Source organism: Ailuropoda melanoleuca, chromosome 2 (genome assembly GCF_002007445.2).
Source record: "Ailuropoda melanoleuca isolate Jingjing chromosome 2, ASM200744v2, whole genome shotgun sequence".
Taxonomy (NCBI): domain Eukaryota; kingdom Metazoa; phylum Chordata; class Mammalia; order Carnivora; family Ursidae; genus Ailuropoda; species Ailuropoda melanoleuca.
In genome coordinates this window covers 80,978,905-81,004,331 of record NC_048219.1, presented here as the reverse complement: position 1 = coordinate 81,004,331, position 25,427 = coordinate 80,978,905, and the positions used below count along the sequence as shown (strand labels likewise).

General features: G+C 40.8%; 1 protein-coding gene across 3 annotated transcripts in view; it reads left to right on the top strand.

Annotated features, from left to right (window-relative positions):
- The first annotated feature begins 517 nt into the window (after positions 1-517).
- DENND2C (DENN domain containing 2C) overlaps positions 518-25,427 on the top strand; it is a 78,881-nt gene continuing 53,971 nt past the window's right edge. For 2 of the 3 annotated variants that reach the window (XM_034654149.1, XM_034654143.1), the window contains exon 1: positions 518-625. The gene's annotated coding sequence lies outside the window, so the exon portion shown is untranslated. Of the gene's footprint in view, positions 626-22,637; positions 22,658-25,427 lie in introns of those variants that run through there. The other variant, XM_034654148.1, reaches the window with a different exon arrangement.

Below are 25,427 nucleotides of genomic sequence, written 5' to 3'. Positions count from 1 at the left end.
CCCCCCCCCATAGAAGGTAATTCCCGTTTCATTGTCTACAGCTCCTGGTTTCACAACGGTGTGGGATATGCAGCTTTTACTGCTTTGGCTAAATTGGCTTGTGACAGTCATCTGTGATGTGTAACCAAACACCTCTCTTTCTGGCAGTCTTCTATTTTGGTACCTCTCTGTGAACAGATGTGGGAAGCTTTTGGTCCTCAGATCCAAGAGGCTCTGGTGAGGAGGGGTGGGGTGGGGAGGAGTGGGATGGGGTGGGGCGGAATGGGGCGGGGGGAGGTGGGGTGGGGTGCTTAGCAAGGGCCTGGGAAAGAAGTCAGGGCCACCAAGATCCGGGGCAAGGTTCTGGCCCCGAGGCCGACTGGAACGGGGGCGGTTCCCCCCTCGACGGTTTTCGGGCGGTGCCGGGGAACGGGCCAAAGCGTGAGGGGTGGGAAGAGGAGCCAATAAAAACCGGGCTTTGCCGGGTGGGGGCGGGGCCTCCGCCGAGAGGGGCGGGGCCTCCGCAGGGCCTGCGGGGGCGGGACCGAGCCAACCCTGAGTGGGGAACGCGGAGACCTGGCGCCTCCGCGGAGAGGAGGGGAGCTTCGCAGCCCGGCCGCCGGGGCGGCGTGGAAACCGAGGGCAGGTAGGCTTGAGGCGATCCGGGGCGGGCTCTGATGCGGGGGCCTCGGCCCCTCGCGGCGGTAGATGTCGCACGCCGGGCGTCGGGAGCCGGGCTGGCAGTGCGGGAGCCGGCCGGCGCAGCTGTCCGCCCCGGCCCCGCAGTCTGGGCTCCTCCCCGGCCCCGAGGGACGCGCGATGTCGGACCCCGCGCCCCGCGACGACAGGCCTTGGGAGCCCCGCTCGTGGCCCGCGGTGGCTGTGGCGGAGCCCGGCCGGGCACCTCCCCGCCGCTCACCTCGGGGACCGGGGGCGCTCGGCAGTCCTAGGGCAGGGAAAAGGGAGCGCCTCATCCCGAGGAAACGCGAGGCTGTCTCCCGCCGGGATTAGCCGGGGAGCTTGAACGTCGGCAGGCTCAGTCGATGGACTTTTAAACATTCTTGCTTTTTGTGTGTTTTGATTCTTAACGGCATCTGACGAGCACAGCATTGAAAGTCGTCCAGTAGGATTTTGATTTTAAAATTGGACAGTGGAACATCTAAGAACTTTTGAGTAACTAGTATAGCAGATGATGATTAGATGATGAGTCAAGGGCTGGAGTCTCGGCCAGGGCCCACAGAACAGATGTGATACCACGATCAAATCGACTTTTCTGGTTCTCTGTTTCCTTAGCTGTAAATCTGGGATGTTCGCGCCTAGGGGTATTCTGAGGGTCAAGGGACATGAGTGAGAGGAGTCTGTAAATGTTAGGTATTGTAATCTGTGCACCAGCTGCAAGCATATTATGTAAAGCAACTAGGAAATGCCAGGCACATAGTAGGCACTCTGTAAACCTTTACCCCGAAGCTAGTGATTCACCTCCAATGTTTTAGATAAAGTTTTAAATCTCTGTTTAGTGAGTAAATGAATTGTTTAAGCTCTTTTTTTCCCTCCCCCCCAAAATCACCATTGTTTGAAGTGTGGTCCATTTTTAACTGATCAATGAATCTTTCTAGAATAGCACATATTATCTACACATTGTTACTGAATTATTTATCATGAAGTTTGGTATCAATCAGATAATCTACTTTTTTGCTTTAAGTAAATGTTTAAATTATCTGGTAAAGTAAGCTGGGAATATTGTTTCAGATTAAGACTTTCATCTGCTTTTGTAAGATTTTAGTCCTTCAAAACAAAATTAATATGTAGCTGTATTTTTTTTGTACAGCCTTTATTATAGGTATCTGCTTTCTTTTCTATGGATGTGGGAATGTATGAGAGAGGTCTTAGGGGGAAAATGGAAATAAAAAAGGGAATAGCAGTTTGTAACCAGCAGACTTTTACTGGGGATACTTGTAGGCATGTTTTGAAGTAGTTTCCCAGGCAGAAACCAGGAAATGTAGTAATTGTGTCTCTTGGCCTTTCATTAGGGTTTTTTTTGTGTCTGTGTGTGTTGACTGTGGCAATAGATTTTTTAAATGCAGATGTAAAGGAAGAATGTTAGTTTTCTTGATGTGACAAGAGAGTTTTCTAAACCTGGAAATTGTATTTTAAATGACCTGTCTTATGTTACAGACAAGAATTTTAGACCACTGGATACTAAGAGCAAATCAAATGGAGTAAAGGGCAAGTTCCTAGTGAATATAATTTTTGTGTTGCTTTAAAAGCTTTACGTTTCAGCATTTCAGTGGAAGATGGGTGTTTTGAAACTACTTAAAACATCATTTTCAATATGTACTCCATATATAAATTTTGCTGTAATTTAATATTTGTTCATCTTGGAGGTCTAAAGCCTTATAGTCACATTATTTATTGAGCACCTATTATATTCCAAGGCACAGTTTTAGCACTTCTATTGTATTTGTGTATGAGCAGAAAACAATTCCTTCCTTCTGGGAGGCTAACACTCTACCAAGTGGGCTAAAATAAGTAGTGAGAAAGCTTTTTTTAAAACATAATAACATCAGTCAGCATTTATTGGGACCTACTCTGAGCCAGGCAGTGTTCTAAATTCTTTACATGCATTAGCTTATTTAATCTTACAACAGCACCATGAGGGGTGTCGTTATTTTGGTGTCCTCACTGAGAGACACAGAGGCTGAGTAATCCCCTATCAAACAGCCGAGGCAGCAAGGCCAGCATTCAGACCAGACAGACTCCAAAAATCCTAATCCTAACTTTTGCGTTGTACTGAGTTTCAAATTCTGTGAGTGAAATACCAGTAAAATCCAATGTGTGTTTAAGAGAGTTCTGTAAATGGGGCGCCTGGGTGGCTCAGGGATCGAGCCCCACATTGGGCTCCCTGCTCCGCTGGGAGCCTGCTTCTTCCTCTCCTACTCCCCCTGCTTGTGTTCCCTCTCTCGCTGGCTGTCTCTCTCTCTGTCAAATAAATAAAATAAAATCTTAAAAAGAAAAGAGAGAGAGTTCTGTAAAGACTTCTATTAAAAGAAGGAAAGAAAGAAGCAGAGAGAGAGAAACTGGTATTGCAAGATGTGGATGGAGGTTTATCCAAGCTATAATTTAATTATACTTTGTATATAAGAGCATTTTTCCACTGGTGAATGACGGATTCTTTTGTTCTGAACTCTCAGTCACTCAGTTACTACAATTATGGCATTATCTTAATAATAGAAGAGTTGATTATTTTTCAATAAGAAGTTTAAAATGTCTGTTCTCAGACCATAAGTTAAATGTTAGATTCAAGAAAAGAAAATGCTTCCCTCCCTTCAAGAAGCTTCTAACCAGGCATGTAAATAAGTCCCTACAATTTCAGTGTGATAAGAGTTATAAGAGAGATAGAGATAGAATTTAGTGGGAACAGTGATGGGGGAAAGTAATTGTATATATGATGAGGAGGAAGATTAGAGAGAAGATACCACATTTGAATTTGGAACTTTGAAGGAGGAATAGGAGTTAACCGAGTTAGGGAAGGGAACAGAATTTGCGGATGAAAACAGGAATATTATGTGAAAATATATGGTATATGTGAGGAATATGTTGTAGTTTATTGACTGAAGGTCAGAGTGTGGGCACCTAGGTGGCTTAGTTGGTTAAGCATCTGCCTTTGACTCAGGTCATGATCCTAGGGTCCTGGGATCGAGTCCCGCTTTGGGCTCCCTGCTCAGGGGGGAGTCTGCTTCTCCCTCTCCCTCTGCCCCTCCTCCCCGCTCCTGTGGTCTCTCTCAAATAAATAAATAAATAAATTCTAAAAAATCTTAAAGTCTGTTTAAAAAAATAAAGGTCAGAGTATATGGAGATGAGAGGTTGGACTAAAGGGGGTGCTTAGAAATAAACTGGAAAAAGAAAATTGCTGAGCTTGATTGCTAACCAGGTTAGGATCACTGAAATTGCTAGAAAAAGAGGTAAGCATGGGGTTTCAGTGCCTCTCATTTGAAATAATGAAGGTTTGTCCAGTTTGGCAAAATCGTTCACTATAGAATGTGGTGTTAAAGGTAGTTTTAATACTTTGAAATACAGAATGTGTTGTAAAACAACATATAGTTATAGGTAAGTAAAAAGTTATGACTCAGAAAGAGAAAAAAGAAGTCTGCTGGGGTCACACAGTGAAGAGCTTGTGTATCATGCTAGGAACTTTGGACTCGATTCTAAAGACAATGGAGAGCTAGTGAAGGATTTTACGTAATGAAGACAGATAACGTGGTGGTATGGGACGGAGACTGGATTGGATGGAGAGAGGCAAAAGAGAGAGAGATAAGTTAGAAGGCTAATGGTATGGAAATAGTCCAGATAAGAGAGGGTAAGCCCCTGGAGTGGGAAAATCGTAATAGAGGTGAAGAGGAGAGGACAGGATGATGAATATGGAGAATTTACAGGGCTTAAAAAGTGATTGGCTTTGAAGGTGAACAGAAAAGTAAATGACTTTGTTTCTTAGCTTGGGAAACTGTGGTTAGAGGACCTTGTTTTATTTTTTAATGTGGGAGGAAGAGCGTTGTTTCAGTTTTGAACATGTTGAGTTTGAAGTATCTCTGGACATTTCGGGTAGAGATGTCAGGGGAGGATCCAGAACCCAGGAGGGAGGCTGAGATTGGCGATTCAGATTTCTGAGTTAGCGAGTAAGTGGTACTTGAAGTCTTAAGAGCAGATGAAATTGCTCAGGGAGAGCATATGGAATCAGAAGAGAAGAGGGCCATGGATAAATGTGGTTTGTTTCGTATGAGTGGAAGGAACTACTGGTTGATTGATTGATGCTAATTTTGTCTTATAACTTGTGATTATAAATCAATAAGGTGGGTTTTAATTGAAGGTTAAGCAACTTTTACAACCCAGTGAATCCTGTTCTTTTAAAATTTTATTTGGGCAGTGAGGGGGGGCACCTGGCTGGTTCAGTTGGTGGAGCATGTAACTCTTAATCTCCTGGGGTTGTGAGTTCGGGCCCCACGTTGGGTGTAGAGATTACTTCAAAATAAAATATAAAAATAAATAAATAAATAAAATTTTATTTGGGAGTCGTTCATTTATTCCAAAGGCTGTTGCCCAAAGTATTACTGGAGTTGCTCTTTGTAAAACAAAACAAAACAAAAAAACTTAACAGCATATTCGCAGCCACACAAGAAGGTAGATTTTCTAGTTTTATTACAGAATTATTTTTCCTCCTCTGTTCTTTTTCTTCTTTTCTTTTCTTTTCTTTTTTCTTTTCTTTTCTTTTCTTTTCTTTTTTCTTTCTTTCTTTCTTTCTTTCTTTCTTTCTTTCTTTCTTCCTTCCTTCCTTCCTTCCTTCCTTCCTTCCTTCCTTTCTTTCTTCCTTTCTTCCTTCCTTCCTTCCTTCCTTCCTTCCTTCCTTCCTTCCTTCTTTTCTTTCTTTCTTTCTTTCTTTCTTTTCATTCTTTTCTTTCTTTCTTTTTCTTCCTTCTCATGACTCTGAGATCAAGACCTGAGCAGAGATCGGGAGTCCGACGCTTAACTTACTGAGCCACCTGGTGACCCCCTCCTCTGTACTTCCTATTTCCATGCATATATATCCTATTTATCTTGAATCAAAGCTATGAAAACCTTTGACTATACCTTCACGTGATTGAAAGTCAGAGATAGTGCTTTTTTTCAGAAGAGATCTTCGCTTCCGGTAAATATAGATTATTGATACGTGTTTCTTGGTTGATTCATCTTGATAGCCAGTCTTACTCAGCTTTGGCTCCAGGTGGCTTAGCCATCTCCAGAATTCATACTCATAATCAAAGAATGAAGGTTTACCACCACTGAGGAGACTCAAAAGAATAAGTTATGGCTTTGAAAGCATTTTCAAAAACGGACTTTCAAAAATATTTTCCTAATTTGTAGTGTCATTCAAATAAATGTATGGTCTCTTAAGGCAGGGAGGGGCAAACTTTTTCCATAAAGGACTTAGATAGTAAATATTTTAGACTTTGTGGGCCATACATCTCTGTCAGTACTCAAACCTGCTGAAAAGAGTCATATTTCAATGAAAGAGCATGGGCTGTGTTCCAATTAGAGTTTATTTACGGATACTGAAATTTGAATTTCATAGAATTTTCACATGTCAGAGAATATTAAAAGTTTTGATTATTTTTTCAACCATTTAAAAATAAAAACCAGGGGCGCCTGGGTGGCTCAGTTGTTAAGCGTCTGCCTTCAGCTCAGGGCGTGATCCCAGAGCCCTGGGATCGAGCCCCGCCATCAGGCTCCTCTGCTATGAGCCTGCTTCTTCCTCTCCCACTTCCCCTGCTTGTGTTCCCTCTCTCGCTGGCTGTCTCTCTCTCTGTCAAATAAATAAATAAAATCTTTAAAAACAAATAAAATAAAAAATAAAAATAAAAACCAGTCTTTGCTCAGAGGCTATATAAAAACAGGTGGTGGGCCACATTTGGTTGATCCTGTCATAAGGGGCGTTTTTTTAAGTACTTAGATTTGTAATTTATTTAAAAACAAAAAAGTTCTTCACTACATCTGGGACTAATGATGTACTATATGTTGGCTAATTGAATTTAAATAAAAATAAAAATAAAAGTTCTTCAAAGTTGCACCTCCTGCTGGAAACATGAAAATTTTTTTTTTAATAATTTTTTTTTTATTTGACAGAGATAGAGACAGCCAGCGAGAGAGGGAACAAAAGCAGGGGGAGTGGGAGAGGAAGAAGCAGGCTCATAGCNGACAGCCAGCGAGAGAGGGAACAAAAGCAGGGGGAGTGGGAGAGGAAGACGCAGGCTCATAGCGGAGGAGCCTGATGTGGGGCTCGATCCCATAACGCCGGGATTACGCCCTGAGCCGAAGGCAGACGCTTAACCGCTGTGCCACCCAGGCGCCCCTGGAAACATGAAAATTTTATTTTTTTTATTTTTTATTTTTTTTAAAGATTTTATTTTATTTATTTGACAGAGAGAGAGACAGCCAGCGAGAGAGGGAACACAAGCAGGGGGAGTGGGAGAGGAAGAAGCAGGCTCCCAGCGGAGCAGGGAGCCCGATGAGGGGCTCGATCCCAGGACCCTGGGGTCACAACCTGAGCCAAAGGCAGACGCTCAAAAACTGAGCCACCCAGGTGCCCCAGGAACATGAAAATTTTAAATTTATCCCCCATTTCTCTTATAGAGTAGGCAGGAAATATTCCCTTTATTGTTTTTGGAACCTGAGACACAGAGAAATAGACTAACTTGTACAATGTCAGGATCAAAAATATATTTGAAAATATTTTTCAGTATTCAGTGCTCCTTACTAAACCAGTTAAACAGTGGTCTGTTGGCCTCAGTGAAAATGGGAATATTGAAAACTGGATGAAATAAAAGACCAAAACTTGAAGGAGTGTCCTGCACTGGTTCCCAGAGGGTTAGACAGGATGGAATCTTTTTTGTCTTTTTCCTCTCTGACTTAAATGAGTAATTTTTATCCTAAGGAAAGCAAAACATGAAATTTTTCTTCACTTCATGGGCATTATAGCAGGTTGTAAGATTGAAGGCTTAAGTAAATGATGGTGAGATAAGAGAAGGAAATTTAAAGTCCTTATTTTTTCACTTCTAGCTATTCCAGATGTTTCTCTTACATCCCCTATTTGTGAGAAGGAAATTCAATATTTTTTTCCTTATAAGTCTTAGATTCCTGGGTAGCAGCCTGAAAAGAGACTTTTTAGCATTCAGTTCAGGCAATATTAAGCCACTTATATTAGTTAAAAGTTATTATTTATGCTCTATTTTTTTAAGTTAAATTTCTGACTTTCAAGGTTTTATAGCAATGATAAATGTTTACAACAGTGGACATGGAGGAAAATTATTAATTTTCCTTCAGAGTTCAAATTCATAGAAATGGCATATGTGTGGAGTTTTTTCTGTGTGGATGTTAAAATTTAGGACAGATTGGTGTGTGCGTGTGTGTGTGTGTGTTATTCTTGCAGCTACTTAAAAGAGATGTGCTTTTTTTTTTCCTCTTTCTTTTTTCCACTGGAGTGAAAAAAACAAAGGTCTCCAGCTATCTAGGATATGTTTGAATTGGTTACTTAGCAGTATGAAGCATAATTTTGTATTTAATATTTATCTGTATTCTTTGATACTCTGACTGTGTAGGAGTCCATTAAAGCCAATGATAATAGGACCTGCTGGGAGGAGATCCCGCAGCCCGCTCAGCAACAGTGTTTACTGCAAACTCCCTTTTCCCTGTCCCTACTTCCACTGTAAGGGGTAACACGGAACAAAAGAGGACATTAGGTGAATTAAAGTGATGGTCCATTTGCACATGGTCATAATACAGTGGTTATCATTGCACACAATTCGATTAGCATAATTCAAGGTCAAGCAAAATGTAGCAAAATGATCTTGGCTGCGGGTGAAAACAGTGACATGATGTCTCACCAAGTGTTATTTTTGAACTTTAAATGTGTTCTTTTTTTTTTTAAGATTTTATTTGTTTATTCAAGAGAGAGAGAACACGAGGGAGCATGAGTCGGGGGTAGAGGCAGAAGCACACCCCCCGCTGAGCAGGGAGCCTGACAAGGGGCTGGATCCCAGGACCCTGGGGTCATGACCTGAGCCAAAGGCAGACGCTTAACCAACTGAGTCATCCAGGCGCCCCAAACCTTAAATGCATTCTTAAATTGTGATATTTTTAAGAGTTCATTGATAATTGTAATTTTTTAAAAAGATTTTACTTATTTGAGAGAGAGAGAAATTGCACGAGCAGGGGAGAAGGCCAGAGGGAGAGGGAGAAGGAGGCTCCCCGCTCCGGGGCTTGATCCCAGGACACCAGAGTCATGACCCGAGCCCAAGGCACATGCTTAACCAACTGAGCCACCCAGGCACCCCTGATAATTATAATTTAAAAGCAAATTCGATCAGTTTGCCCATGGAATTTATTATTTAACTATTAGAAGAAGAAAACATGAAGTAAAGAATCCAGAAACATGTTCAATACCTGCATTTGCAAGTACGAAAATGTTGAGAAAATAGTGAACTGAGAAAGAGTCTAAGACTTTTAATGAAAATTACTTAAAATACGGGTTTATCAAGTGTGCAAAACCTGACTAAAATGACAGGTTTTTGTATTTGTATAAATGTTGCAGATGGAAGCTAAAAATCTTTAAAATTAGAAAGATTCTTGGAAACATAGTGAACTGGACTTTTCAGTAGGCCTTTTCAAGTATTTTCAAAGAAAAAAATGTAAAATTATCTGTTTCCTTTTTATTCAAGGACCATTCCTGGGAAAGATTCATTATTGTTTTATTTAGTTGCCTACCAGTGGCATAAGAGAAAAATGGCTACATATCTCTTGGAAAAAAGTATTCATTTAGAATGCATGGATGAGGGCACCTGGGTGGCTTAGTCAGTTAAGCATCTGCTTTCTGCTCAGGTCATGATCCCAGGGTCCTGGGATCGAGTTCCCTGCTCAGTGGAGAGCCTGAGTCTGCCTCTCCTTCTGGCCTTCTCCCCTGCTCATACTCATGCTTTCTCTCTATCTCAAATAAATAACTAAAATATTTTTTTAAGAAAGAGAATGCATTGATGTTTTGTTTATGATTTTTGATGATAAATCAGCTAAAAATTAAAATTTCACCTCTTAGTGATGACATACCTCCATTCTGTACCATTATGGGATGTTTCATCAATGCCGATAAGGTGGCTATAGTCTGATACAGATATCACAGTCCTAAGTGATGGGATCACTGACACTGTAAGTTGCACTGTGCTTTTAATTTGTCAAGAAAATGAATTTTTGTGGCTTAGTTCTTCATTTACTGTGAAGAATGATTATATGACATCGCTTATCATCATGTTGTATTAAGACCAAAGAATTTCCATTGCAAAGTAGAAAGAATGTAGTACTATTTTTGCCATTCACACCAACTTATTGTTTCAACTAGGATTTTCAACCCTGACCCAATTTAAAGCAAAAGAATAAAAGACTCTATAGTGAACCTGATAAGTACGTAGCATTGTCTTCGTGTGTTTTCCAGATTGGAATTAATTTATGAACGGGAAAGTTTACTCATTGCATTACATTGACTCTTTTCTAATTTTAATTTTTACATATTTATTTGGGAATTTTAAATGTATTTGCATCATGGTAACATAATATTTGATATTAACTTTATGTTTTAACTTTATTATATGTAGTAAGAGTAATTATTTTGTGCAATTTCTGTTTCAGGGGTGTGTGTGTTTGTGTGTGTATGTGTGTGTGTTGTGACAACAAATGTATTTCTTGCCATGGGTTTGGTTAAAGACTGTTCATGAAACAGTGGCCTGTAGTGCAAGAGGAAGGACTCGACTCAATAGGCAGTCCTCTCTCACTAAGCAGGCTCAAGAATCTTGGGGGTGGTGCGTGCACATTCTATAAAACCAGACCAACGTACACTTCTGCTGTTACTGCCCTTAGATGATCTCTCTTTGGTTTTCCATCTCCCCAGAAAACTTATGATTGCCCGCTCTATCCCCTCCCCTGTGGATATCACGTGTTCCTACTTTCCTTGTGTTTACTGATTCCCTCAAGCCCAGTTTCTCCCCACAAGCAGTCCTCTCCTTTACCCAGTGCCCAAGACTTCAGTTTTGCCCTTGTCATATCACCAGGTTGTTTGGCTCCCCTGATCTTCTGTTATGCATACCAAGAAGCAAGGCATTCCCCTGCGTGGACAGAATCACTAGTTTTCCTGTCTTTGCTCCAGCTTATTTTGTTCACTCTTAGGCCCAGATTTAGGAGGGAGACAAAGCATCACGTAGGCCAGATCCTCTATGAGTCATGCTGATCCAACTTCAATCAGGTATCCAACCATTCATCTATGAACTGTCCACGTCGGTGAGCAGCTCTTAAAGAGTTTGACCTCAAGCAGCCAGGCTTTTTCTCTAAAATTGCCAGGCATTTTCTTTTCATAGATTAAGTCCTGGTGCACCGTGAGCAGGCTTCACTGACTTGGTAGAGAAAGTTGGCCTGAGTTGGTCTGAGTCTTCACCATACTACATGCAGCTTCTTGTCTGTCTTCCACTTCTGTGAGAGCTGCCATATGCTCCGATGCCTAAGCCTCTTTCTTCCATGAGACTTAAGTTTCCCCAAACCCTCTTCCATGTACTTATCCTTCTTCTTCTTCTTTTTTTTTTTTTTTGGCTGCAGTTTTTAAAAATGTATAGGTTTTCCCCCAACTTTAAAACACTGTGTTTGAAATTGCTTGCCCCTTTTGTTTTTATTCTTCTCACTGATTTTATAATGGCTGTTGTATTTATTGTTGCTGCATTCGCTTGCTGATTGTCTTCCTTAGCTTTAGCTAGCTATTATCTGTCCTTACTGTCCTTTTGATGCCATTAATTAATGCCCTCTCAGCAAAAATAAGGACCTTTCTCAGTCTTTAGTCTCCTTACTTAAAAGACGCCTATGTGCCTCTTCCTTTTCTTTTTGGAACATATTCCTACCATGATACCTATAGTCCACATTATCTTGACCCTGTCAGCTCTCACTAGTCTTTTGCCCACTCATTACCTGCTTTTGTTGTTTCTGCTCATTTACAGTTTCTAGTCATGTTTCATGTTCTCAAAAATTCAGTTCCTGACTCTGCTTTTTAAAAACTCTCTGCTTAGGGAACATGTAGATTCTTGCTTCTTTTTTCTACACCACTCCTGTCTTAAACCTTCTCCAACCTTGGTTTTTCCCTCTCTCACTTTACTCTCAGCAGATGATCTCACCGGTTATTTCTAAGGGAAAATAGCAGCCATCGGAGGGGAAAGTTCATCAGTGTACAGCCCTTCCACCTTCTACAAATACAACTGCATCCTTACCTTTCTTTCCTCATTCCCTTCTGTTCCAGTGGAAGAGCTGTCCCTCTTCCTGTCAAATGCTCACCCCCACAGCTCCAGTTGGGTGCCACACCCTCTCTCCCTTTTGGGGTTTGCTCTCAGACCTTTGTTTTTCTGCTGACTCCTTTTCACCAGTGTTGAAACAAGCTTAATTCTTTTCTACCCAGGGGGAAAAAAAAAGGCTTTCCTGAACCCTGTGTTCCTGGTTAGCTACTACTCTGTTGTCCACTTGCCTACCTGGGCAAACTCCTTTAGAGTCAAGGTTGTCTCCAGTTGCTGTTTCCTTTCTTTTTTTCCCATTCCCTTCTCAGTTCACTATGACCTCCCTTTAGCTTCCTCCATGCCACTGACCTGCTCTTGCCCAGGTCCTAATGACTAATGGACACTCAAGTCTTTACCTGATTTCACCTTTTTAAAAAAAAATTTTTTTTAAACCTTGTTTTATTTATTTATCTCAGAGAGAGAGAGGGAGTGCAAGTGCAAGCTGGAGGGGGGGAAGGGGGACAGAGGGAAGGGAGAGATCGAGAAAAGTCTTAAGCAGACTCCCTGCTGAGTGCGGAGCCTGACACAGGGCTTCATCCCAGGACGCTGAGGTCATGACCTGAGCTGAAACCAAGAGTCAGATGCTCAGCAGGCTGAGCGACCCAGACGTCCCTACCTTATTTGACCTTTTGATGGTGTATCCGTTGATCATTCTTTTCTGTTTGAAGGATTCTCCTCCTTTGGCTTCCACAATTCCACACACTCCTGGCATTTTCTCCCATCTTTTATCTACATTTGTGACTGAAATTACCATCTGTGATACAAGAGGACTGACCTGGGGGCACTTGGGTGGCTCCTCGGTTAAGCCTCTGCTTTTGGCTTTCAGCGTCCTGGGATCCAGCCCCGCATCGGGCTCCCTGCTCAGCAGGGAGTCTGCTTCTCCCTCTCCCCGCCTCCTGCCTGTGCTCTCTCTTTCTCATTCACTCTCTCTCTCTCTCTCAAATAAAAAATAAATAAAATAAAGAAAAGGCAAAACTAACCCATGGGTAGAAAAATCAGATTGGTGATGGTTACTGACTAGAAAGGGACACGAGGGTACCTGAGGTGTGCTGGATGGTGGTTACACAAGTGGGTTCATCTGTAAAAGTTCTTTGAGCTGTACACTTAGGATCAGTGGGCTTTATGTGCTTTATATATGTTACACTAAAAAAAAAGGAAAAAAATTACAGATCTTGGAAAACTCTTGTCACGTAAGTGCTTCAGAAATATTTTTGGGATCAGTCAGTAGAGCATGGGTATCTTGATCTCAGGGCTGTGAGTTCCAGCCCCACAGTGGGCAAAGAGATTACTTAAAAACAAGAGAAATACTTGTTACTGTTGTCCTAGTTGTCAGGAATGCCTTTTAGTTCTGTTCTTTTGGTAAATGCTTTCTCATCTATCCAGTCTCATTTAATAATAAACTGCCTACAATTATATATAAATTTCCTGTGAGTGTGTTTGTATTTTATTTTCATGTATTGATTTTCTAATGGGACATGATATGGAGTGAAAGGTACGTAGACTGGTGGCAGTCTCTGCCACTCAACCATGTGACTCTGCACCACTGTTTTCTGTCTGCAAATGAGGAAAAAAATAAGCTGCCCGTGGCAGAGATTTTTTGCCTTCTCTACTATCCATGCTCCAAAGAAACAGAACTCAATTTTTTAGCTGGGCACATTGCAAGATTAAAAGATGAATGATTGGGGGCGCCTGGGTGGCTTAGTCGTTAAGCGTCTGCCTTCGGCTCAGGGCGTGATCCCAGGGTCCTGGGATCGAGCCTCACATCGGGCTCCTCCGCTGGGAGCCTGCTCCTTCCTCTCCCACTTCCCCTGCTTGTGTTCCCTCTCTCACTGGCTATCTCTCTCTCTGTCCAAAAAAAAAAAAAATCTTTAAAAAAAAAAAAAGATGAATGATTATATTTCCCAGCCACACATTCATCTGTACATGGGACTTAAGTCCTGGTCAGTGCGCAGTAAGCTGAAGTATTATACGGGACTTCCAGGAAGGCTGCTTTAATAGAGTTGCCTTTTTTCTTTTCTATTTCCTGGAATGCAGATGTAATAGCTGGAGCTCCAACAGCTAGTTTGAACCATGAAGTGATCGTGAAGAGAGAATTTATATATTGAGGATGACATAGCAGAAACACTGGAGCCTGAGGCCCTGGGGGCGCCTTAGGCTGCCTACTCTCTCTTAATTTAAGTGGCAGAGAAACAGACATCTTTTTGTTTAACAAATATTGGTTAAGCCACTGCTATTTACAGTTTTTAAGTAATCTGTACCCAAACTTAATCCTAGCTGATCTACTACCCCAAAGAGGTGCTCTGAAAATTAATTGAGATAAAGTGACTGAAGTGATTGGCGCATAATAGTTACTTAGTAAAGCTCAACTACTGTTACTGCTGTTTTAATTCCCAAACGCCTTATATGAAGTGGGTGCTCAGGCCATCCATATTTGATGAATCTTCTAAAAAGTAAGTTACCTTTTTTGGTAACAAATGCTATACAAGTGATTTATGTTTGTTTTTCAAAATTAGAAAATACACGTGTGCCTGGGTGGCTCAGTTGGTTAGATGTCTGCCTTTGGCTCAGGTCATGATCCCAGGGTCCTGGGATTGAGTCCTGCATCGGGCTCCTTGCTCAGTGGGGAGTCTGCTTCTCCCTCTGCCTCTGCCTGCCACCCACCCAACCCCGCTTGGGCTCTCTTTCTCTCTCCGTCAAATAATTAAATAAAATCTTTAAAATAAAATAAAATAATAAAAATAAAAATTAGAAAATACAGATTAAAAGAAAACTCAACCATAGTTCTGTTACTTAGAGATAATCACTGTTAATGTTTCTGTATATATTCACTTTTAAATTTTATTTATTTATTCATCTAAATTTTTGAATTAACTTATACTGCACAGTCACTTATAACATCTTTTTCTTAATAGATTTTGAACATGGTATGACTTAATAGTATTTCGGTGTATGGATTTACCATAATACTGTACAATTAATGATAGCCCCCAATTGGAGATTTATTTTTAGTTTTACAGTAATCTAAATCTACTCTTGAGGTGCCTGGCTGGTTCAGTCAGAAGAGCATTCGACTCTTGATCTCGGGCTTGTGAGTTCAAGCCCCACATTGGGTGTAGAGATTACTTTAAAAAAAAAAAAAAGGGAAAACCTTAAAAAAAATGAAAGTCTACTCTTATATACATATTTGTGAATTTATCCAGTTACTGCCCTAGGATGAATTATTGAAAGTGATAGTTCCACAATATCATGCATGTTCACTTTTTAAAAAACAGGATTTATTTAGTATAATATGGAAAAATACAAAGAATACAACTTAAAAGACCCATTATTCTACCACCCAAATAGGTCCTATTTTAACATTTAAAAAAAACCAATAAATATATTTAGGTTCAAACATTATATAAGGTTCAAACATTATAAAAAGTTAAAAAATAAAGGGTAAACACTTGTTCCAGGGCCTTCTCACTGGTCCCATCATTGATGATTTCTGGCTTATCCACCACAATCCAGTAAGTAGCATCCATAAAATTTAATCTTATAAAACATTGAGTCATGTTATTACAAAGACAATAAAAAAATTTCTTAAAGTATGGTCTGATTGAATAGAAAGTATCATCGTGAAGATAATGAAACTTTTATTTTATTTTTTTATTTTATTTATTTATTTGATAGAGATAGAGACAGCCAGCGGGAGAGGGAACACAAGCAGGGAGAGTGGGGGAGGAAGCAGGCTCATAGCAGAGGAGCCTGATGTGGGGCTCGATCCCATAACGCCGGGATCACACCCTGAGCCAAAGGCAGATGCTTAACCGCTGTGCCACCCAGGCGCCCCGATAATGAAACTTTTATTGACAGAACCGACCATATGCTAAACTGAGAAAGTCCAAATGATCATAAGACGATAACTTTCTAACCACCCCCTTCGTCCACTTTGAGCAAGAGAAGAGGCCTCGCCCATCCAGTCCATTTCAGAGAAGGAGGCTAAAGAGAGAAGTCAGTTGTGGTAACATCCAATTCACACCGTGGCAAGGGAGGGGGGTGTGTGTGTGTGTGTGTGTGTGTATTATACACATATGTATATCCTTTTTAAAAGTCTACATAGAGATGAATCATAGTACAGAGGTGGTTTCCTCTGCTTTTATTTTGGACGCTTTTCCCTATCTACACACAGATCTCTACCTCATTCTTTTTAATATTTGCATGGTACAGGTTTCCCCCATTTTTTGAAAGTTCACATTAGGCTGCTTCACTTTTATGGGCAGTCTACATTAGTACCTGTTTTTACTAACTGAAAGGAATGTGAAAAGGTCGTTCACTTCTACAAAGAAAGGCAAAAAGTGAAAATAGCATGAAGCATTTGTTTTGCAGCGAACTGAGCTGTTATAGACACAGGTCCCCCCACCCCTACACGCCAGCTCCTTCCCCTGGAACTACACTCAACATCTCAGCATCCAGCCACCATGGCTTTGAACTGCTTCCGGTGAGCATCTGTGCTTTAGCTCAATTTATTTTGTGCATCTGTTAGCAAGATGTGTCCTAAGGTATCAGGAAAGCCTAAGAGAGGTTATTTTTGGGGGTCTGGGAAAGCTCAAACAATTTTCCATGTAAATTAATGGTAATTGGTTCTTCACTTTATACCAGTTTGGGTTATGAAAGTTTTCCTAGAAATGCTCTACTTTCAGATGGGGGGCAGCCCGTATTAAATCAAGGTGATCTGTTTGAGTAGCTTGTCTGTTACACACGGACACCCAACTGACAGGTGGAAATCCAGCCTGAGTTTCACTCGTCAATTCTCTGTGCCAGTTTGCCCCGGCTCCTCACCCCACCCTGGTTCTGACAGTCCACCCAGGTCACCCACCCATCGGCCTGGCTACCCCCTCATTTTGCTCAGGCACTGACATCCTGTGCTGGGCCGCACCTCTGTAGGGCCCGCCCTCTTGACCTTTTTCAGGCCCTGCAGGCCACACCAGCTGCCCCCCATGCAGTCGCTGTCCTGACTCCTCCAGCTCTGGTGCTCTGACCCCTGCTCTGGTCTCTTGTGGCCCCAGAGCATCAGGCACGGGTGCCTGCCTTCCTCTGTTCCACCTACTGGCTCTAGGGCTGGATCGTCCAGGAAAGAGGAGGGGAAGGGTAGTAACTTTGGTGCTTCTAAGTGATAATTGTTGGGCCTGAAGTTTAATATATTACAGATCTAATGCTTCATGTGTTTAAATGGTAATTTGAGGAATAGAAGAGACATGTTTAATAACTATGTGAATTCAGTTTTACTTCCTGTGGTTTTTATATTGTCAAGTGAGATAAAATATCCATTGAATGTATAATTTTGGGATTTGAAAACTTGAGAAATTGGTCTTCTGGCTTTTTGGCTTTAGAATAAGATTGGAAGTCACATTCAGTGGATATGAATATATGGTTCTAGGAGAGCTTATGTCTATAGTTTTAAAACCTTGAAATGAGCTTTTTTTTTTTTACATAACGTAAAAAAAGGCAGGATGTGAATACATATATACTCTAATTGCTACTATATAAAAATATGCTTATGAAAAAGGCAGGGAGGAAATATACCAAAATATACCAGTGATTATGCCGGAGGTGGTAGGCTCAGAGGTGTTTTCCCCTCATTTTCTCTATTTTCAAAATTTCTAAAAAGTAGTTGTAGTTTATGATATTTAAAACTTGAAATTTTTTTTTTTTACTTTCTAGAATTTTTTCAACCTTTGAACACTATAGGAAGTTTAGAATTTTGCTGCTAAGAAGAGCTTAGCCAAGTCTGAGTTTGTGATTTAAAAACCATGTTACTGGAGCAACCTGGATGGCTCAGTTGGTTAAGCATCTGCCTTCGGCTCAGGTCATGATCCCTGGGTCCTGAGACTGCTTCTCCCTCTCTCTTTGTCCCCTCTGCCCCCGACCCCATGCTCGGACACACATGCGCATGCGTGTGCACGTGCGCACGTGCGCACGCTCTCTCTCGTGCGTGCACTATCTCAAATAAATAAAATCTTTTAAAAAATAAAAACTGTTACTTTAAAGTTATTTTGAAGCTATTTGTCAAGTTAACAGCTCTAATTTGGGACAGTTACTTCTTACTACAGAGGAGGTTTTAAAAAGGATAATTAGATTAAAAAATTAAGATAAACTTCATTTAATTATATGGGCAGTTACTAACATTGCATTAATTTAATGAAATTGTAAAGTTTCATGTAATTGAAGTTGCTTTTATATGTAAGTTTCCACATTGTGACATTTCATAAAACTTCCTCTTCTGCTGAAACATTTTAATTTGACTGTTGTACCTAAGCAGTCTTTAATATTTAGCGGGAGTGGTTACCAGTCCCTGTGTCTCTCCTATTCTGGGTACAAGGTAAGCACTTTGAGTGATTATCCTGAGCTTCCAGAACCTTGGCTTGAGGTAGGCAGGAAGTACCTCCTCCTTTTCCCTTAGGAGGCAGGAAGCATACACGGCCTAATTTCTTTGAAGAAGTTCTCTATACTGTCCCTTGTAATCCTTACAATTAACTAATTATAATTCTTTTTACATAGTTGTGACAAGGGTAAGGAATTGATGTTAGCAGGGCTGGGTTTTGTCTGCCCCACTTTATAAGCCTTGCACTTCTCTTGAGAATGTGGAAGTATTTGACTTCTATTGTTTTGATCTTGGCCTTTGAGGCCCCTGCTGAAACTCTGGGAGGACAGGAAAAGTTGCATTTGACATCCTGTTATATTAGCTGATATTATTGTTATGTCTACCCACAAACGAGTAATGCATACTGGTTAAATGAAGAAGCTTTGGAGTAAAGCGGAACTAAGTTTGTTGTTACCTGGGTGACTTACCGAACCAGTTTAGTCTCAGCTTCCTCCTCTACAAAAGGGAGGTAATAATAACAATCTGTCAGAGCTGTGAGACTCAAACGTAATAACGAATGTACTAAGCACAGTGCTCGGCACATGGAGCACTTCATAAATGATGATTATTATCATTTAAAATATCACATTACTATGCAAACAGACCTCTTCTGTGCCACCTGGATTTTCTTCTCTTTACCTTTTATTTGCTGAACATATGTGGGTAGTGGGAATTAGGTTCTGCTGATGAGAAATATGAGAACCGACTTAGCGAGGACTGTTTTGACCTCAGTTCTGCTATTACATGACATTACACACTCCCCGTTAACTTACAGCCTTCTTTATGGGACACGAACAGTGGTGTGGATACCAAACATATCGTTAGCTGATTGGGAAGATATCTTATAAAACTTAGGGATTATATTATGTGTTCTTTTTTTCCAAAGTATCTTTCAAAATTTATTTTTCTAAGTAAATTTAGTTGAATGTCTTCAAAATGTATTTGGTCAAACATTACTTTATAGGCTAACTGCATTATACTACTCTTTCATTTAGTATTATGTTTCAGTCCAAGGATGTGGTTTCAGCAGTGTACTAATTCACATATATGCTGTAACAGGGGTTCTGCTGTAAGAAAACTAGTTGGCATTCTTTTCACAAACATGACCTAGTAGCAGGAAGAGGTGATGTAGAAACCAGTGAAATGGCTTGACAAAGTGGGGCAAGTATTAGAGATCTGAACAGGGCGTTGTCATATTGTGGATCAACTAAACAAGCATCATCTGTCTAGTGTTCTAGACACATGCCCACTGTACAAATTAAACTCTTCTCATCCTCTTTGGCCAGAACAGTAATACTGTATGTCTGTTTTGCTACCGCTATCATCTGTCTCTGTTTTGCTGCATCTGTGGTTCATCCACAAGTGAAACATTTTTACACCTTTCACATCAAAAATTGAAGGTGCATCCCCAAGAAATGTCAAGGTTTATAAAGGAGACATTTAGAACAAGGCAAGAGTTGCGGAGAGCTTGGCCCCTGGACTCCTGATACAGGAATCAGATAAGGATTTTTAGGGCACGCAGCGCTCCTGGCTCCTGTGACTCTAATCTCCAACTTCAGTTTGGGATCTGCGCTCCAGAGTAACTCTTTGGAAATCTGAATTATCTCCTAAGTTCGAAGAGGTATGGTTAGCTGAAGAGCCTGCTTCCACACTCCTAGGGATTTGGAATTTTTTGTAAGATGCTGGTTTGGGAAGTTAGTTGTTTACCTGTTTTACCAGGGGCCCATACTACCTCTTAGGACTGGTACATTTCTGGATATAGTACAATGTACAGTTAACCACACCCAGCTTGCTTTAAACTAGATGACTAGCTGGAACAGTAGATTAAAGTCTGGCTACAATAGAAGCACAGCGAGGAATGTGATTACCGGCCTCCTTGATATTTAGACCGAGGAACACTTTTCCCAAATCCTATTCTTCTTTCTTCCTGCCTCTAGTGTGTATCTCCCCTGCTCGCCCGAGGCTTCTTTTGTGTTTCCGTGTCATGTGAGAAAGGCTAAGGACCGGTCCCAGTCGGTGTAAATGACCTCTGTGGGTGGGTATTTCCCGCGTTCCAAACATGATTCTTGGTGACTGGTTAACAATACTGTTGCTAAGAGAGTAGATCTTAAATGTCCTCGCTACAAAATAAAATAGTAGTGAGGTGATGGATGTGTTCACTAACCTGATTGTGGTAATCATCTCACAATATATACACCTATCAAGGCACGTTCGACTTCTTCCTTATACAATGTTTTATGTCAGTTATATCTCAGTAAAGCTTCAGGGAGAAAATACTTCTGGTATCTTCTGAGTACTCCTGAGTTTCAGAGGAAAGGTATGTTTACATTTTATAGTCACAAAACCTTTGGCCGCCTGGTTACATTAGCCGACCCCTGAATTTTCTCGATTTACCTTTGTAAAGTGGTAAACATTCCAGCTAATGCACCTGTAAGTTGAAACACTTTACTCTGTACTCATGGTCCCTTGGGGGGGGGGTGCACAAGATGATACATTGTGAAGCGGAAAGAGCGTTAGATTTGTTATTTATATCAGTTTTCATCTAAAAAAGCAAGGAATTAGGCTTGACTGAATATTGACGCATTGACGGATTGACGCTGGTGCCTTCACTCCTGTCACAGTTTATCTATGAGATTAATCCCAGAGGGAAAAATGGTCATTCCCCAACAAAAAGGAGTTGATGGTGACATCCTCACTTTGTGTTCCCTTTTACATTGCAACACGTTAACAGTTTTTATATGTCCAGCTTGTATGTGTCTGAGTAGGTAGATTTACAGATTTTTTTTTTTTTGGTGTCGAAACCCAGGATATTTACAAATTATATTTTATTTTAAGATTTTATTTCTTTACTTGACAGAGAGAGTGAGTGCACGCAAGCAGGGGGAGTGGCAGGCAGAGGGAGAGGGAGAAGCAGGCTCCTGGCCCGGAAGGGAGCCTGATGCAGGGCTCGATCCCAGGACGCTGGGATCATGACCTGAACCGAAAGCAGATGCTTAGCCTACTGAGCCACCCAGGCACCCCTAAAATTTATGTTTTAAGTGGTGGAGTCATTACAATCCTTTGAAAATAAGATGAGCAATAGCCTCGAAAATAATTGGTATCTTATAGTAGTTCCTTAGTCTGTTACAGAGAAGTATTTTTAAGCATTGCCAGAATTAAAATAAGCCAAACGATTTTCCTTTACCAATAGAAAAGTCCCAGAATTGTTGGTTTTCTGTAGTGATAATTGGTTATTGGCAGAAAATTTTTAAAATACAAATACTTTCAATATATAATAATTTTCAATTACCATGGCCCTTTGTATTAGTCAGCTCAGCTGCCGAAAAAAAAAGTACCACAGACTGAGTGGCTTAAACAATGGAATTTATTTTCTCACACTTTTGGAGGCTAGAACTCTGAAATTAAGGTGTTGGCAGGGTTTGTTTCTTCTGGGGCCTCTTCTTGGCTTTATAGATGGCCTACTTCTTCCTGTGTCTTTACATGTCTTCTCTGTTTGTGTACAAATTTCCTTTCCTTTTCTTTTTTTTTAAGATTTTATTTATTTGAGAGAGAGAGCTCGCGCACGCCTATGCGCATGAGTAGAGGGGAGGGGCAGAGGGAGAAGCAGACTCTATCCTAGGACTCTGGGATCATAACCTGAGCCGAAGGCAGACGCTTAACCCACTGAGCCACCCAGGCACCCCACAAATTTCCTTTTCTTATAGAGATACCAGTCATATTGGATTAGGGCCTGCTCTAGTGACCTTATTTTAACTTGATTACTTTTTTAAAGATTCTTTCGCCAAATACAGTCATAATCTGAGGTACTAGGGATTGGGACTTCAACATATGAATGGGGGGGGGCAAAATTCATCCCATAACACCCTTAGAACCAAGCATGAAATAAAGTGAATTTAGAACTATATCTTTGAATCACAGTTTCAAGAAAAAAACATCATGGGGACACCTGGGTGGCACAGTCAGTTGGGCTTCCAACTCTTGATTTCAGCTCAGGTTATGATTTTGTGGTCTTGGGATTGAGCATTGGGCTCCCCAATCAGCACAGAGTCCACTTGAGATTCCCTCTCCCTCTGCCTCTGTTTGCACTCTCTTTCTCTCTCAAATAAATAATCTTTTTTTTTAAATCATGTGTAATCACATTGCTCTTACCTAAAATATTTATTATGTGTAAGACTTGAGTGAGAGTGAAATGGTTATTTTATCCCCCATTTATATATTTAATTCTTAACAAAGCCAGTAAAATAAATTTTTAAAAACATATCTTATGCTTTAAAATTTTTCATTTTATAATATGCATGCTGTTACTATAGTTGTTACATCTGTAATTTATAAATACACATAAATCAATTTTCTTTCATAGGCGTTTCAAATCAGAGTTTGGTGACCTCTGACTTAGGTATGTTCCTTATCAAAATGTCTTTTTATCTTGAAGGTAGTTGTTATGTGCTAAAAAGAACAAGAGTTTTAGAGTTCAAATTCTGTTTTTTCCACTTAATAATGTAATGTATATGACCTTAAAAAGTAATCTAACCCTGCTAAGCCTCTGTTTCCTCACCTAGAAAATGAAAATATCTTCCTCCAGAGATTGTTGTGAGGATTAAATGAAATTATGCATGTAGTGCCCAGCAAATAGTAAATGTACAAAAAGGTTCTTATTATTGTGGTGCTTATTATCATTTAAATAAGTTGTTTTGGTGTTATTTCTCCTTAAAGTATTCTAAGATGTTTTCTCCTCCTACAACTGGGGCAACTTCAAATCATTAGAAACACTTAAAGTAATAGGCATTGCTAATTGTCATAAACCTTACTTTCTTTTTTTTTTTTTTAAGATTTATTTATTTATTTGACAGAAATAGAGCCAGCCAGTGAGAGAGGGAACACAAGCAGGGGGAGTGGGAGAGGAAGAAGCCGGCTCCCAGCGGAAGAGCCTGACGTGGGGCTTGATCCCAGAACTCCGGGATCACGCCCTGAGCCAAAGGCAGACGCTTAACGACTGAGCCACCCAGGCACCCCAAAACCTTACTTCCTCTTTACACGTTCTTATATTCAAGATTTATTCATTCAGCAAATATTTATTGGGGGATTACTGTGTGGTACATAGTCTTCTAGGTGCTGGGAATATACTAGTCAAACATCCTTTGTTCCAACAGGGGAGACAAATGATAAGTAAACAAACAAATAATGAAATTTCAGGTAAATGATAAGCTCTGTGGAGAAAATATCGCAGAACGAAGGCATAGAGAAATATGTGGGGAAAGAAACCTTGTTTTACTTTTATTTTATTTTTTTAAAAGATTTTACTTGGGGCGCCTGGGTGGCACAGCGGTTAAGCGTCTGCCTTCGGCTCAGGGCGTGATCCCGGCGTTATGGGATCGAGCCCCACGTCAGGCTCCTCTGCTATGAGCCTGCTTCTTCCTCTCCCACTCCCCCTGCTTGTGTTCCCTTTCTCGCTGGCTGTCTCTATCTCTGTCAAATAAATAAATAAAATCTTTAAAAAAAATAAATAAAAATAAAAAATAAAAGATTTTACTTATTTAGAGAGAGCACATGCTCACATAAGCAGGAGGATGGGCAGAGGGAGTGAGAGAGAGAGAATCTGAAGCAGACTCTGTGCTCAGTGTGGGGCCCATCGAAGGACTTGATCTCACGACCCTGAGATCATGGCCTGAGCCAAAACCAAGAGTCAGACGCTTAACCGACTGAGCCACCTGGGTGCCCCAAGAAGCATTATTTTAGATAAGATGGACAGGAAAGGTGAATATTGAGTCGAAATCAAAAAACAAGAGAGGGAGAAATGATGGTGACGTCGATTAGTGTGGTAGCAGTGAAGATGGTAAGTGGTCAGAGTTAGAGTTATGTTTTGAAGGTGAAATTACCATTTGTCTAGTCAGCTCGGGCTGCTGTAACAAAACTACCATAGATTGGATGGCTTAACAAAAATTTATTTCTCACAGTTCTAGAGGCTGGGAAGTCCAAGATCAAGGTACCATCCAATTCGGTTCCTGGTGAGGGCCCTCTCCCTGGTGTTCAGATGGACATCTTCTTGTTGTAGCCTCCCACGGTGGAGAGAAAGCTCATCTCTCTTATGTCTCTTCTTATAAAGGCACTAATCCCATCCATGAGTACTCCATGCTCCTGACCTCCCAAAGGCCTCACCTTCAGTGCCATCACAGTGAGGATTGTGGCTTCAACATAGGAATTTTGAGGGGACACAAGCATTCAGCCCATAACGTTGGGTTAGTTATGAGGATAGCTCCTAGGGTCACACAGCTTTGTTAAATAAAATCTCCAGCACCCATTAGAATCAGTGAACAGCAAAGAAGAATCATAGTCATTTGGAAGTTTTTTTATTTTATTTATTTATTTATTTATTTATATTTTATGTATTTATTTGACAGAGACAGTGAGAGAGGGAACACAAGTGGGGGGGCGGGGGGCGCTGGGAGAGGGAGAAGCAGGCTTCCTGCTGAGCAGGGAGCTCGATGCGGGGCTTGATCCCAGGACCCTGGAATCATGACCTGAGCCGAAGGCAGACACTTAACAACCGAGCCACCAAGGCACCCCTGTAAGTTTTTTAAATAATGTGGCTAACCAAACATGTAACACAATCACGAAATTAGGGTTATTCTAGTTCTTTGGCTTGTGCCTCAAAATTCTGAATATAATCTGAATTAAGTCAACTATCATTTTTCATTCTTTCATTTAGAAAAAAAGGGGGGGCACCTGGGTGGCTCAGTTGGTTAAGCCTCTGCCTTCGGTTCAGGTCATGATCCCAGGGTCCTGGGATTGTGAATCTGCATTGAGCTCCTTGCTTGGCAGGGAGCCTGCTTCTCCCTCTGCCTGCCGTTCCCCCTGCTTGTGCTCTCTCTCTCACTCTGACAAGAAAATAAATAAAATCTTTTTAAAAATTAATTAATTAAAATTTTTAAAAAACACAACTGAGAAAGTTTCCATGACAGATGTTTTAAGAGAGTTGATAGAACTGGTAAGGAATTAAATTTATTTTTTGGAGAATCCTATTGCTTGCTTTGCAGTTAGGCACAATAACTGCTGAGAAATTTATATTGTCTATTATTAGTAGTATTAGGGGTTTTTTTTTTTAAGTTTCTTTGCTATTTTGGGAATCATTTTTAGTTACCTATAAGGCTGTTTCCTCTGATAGAAGT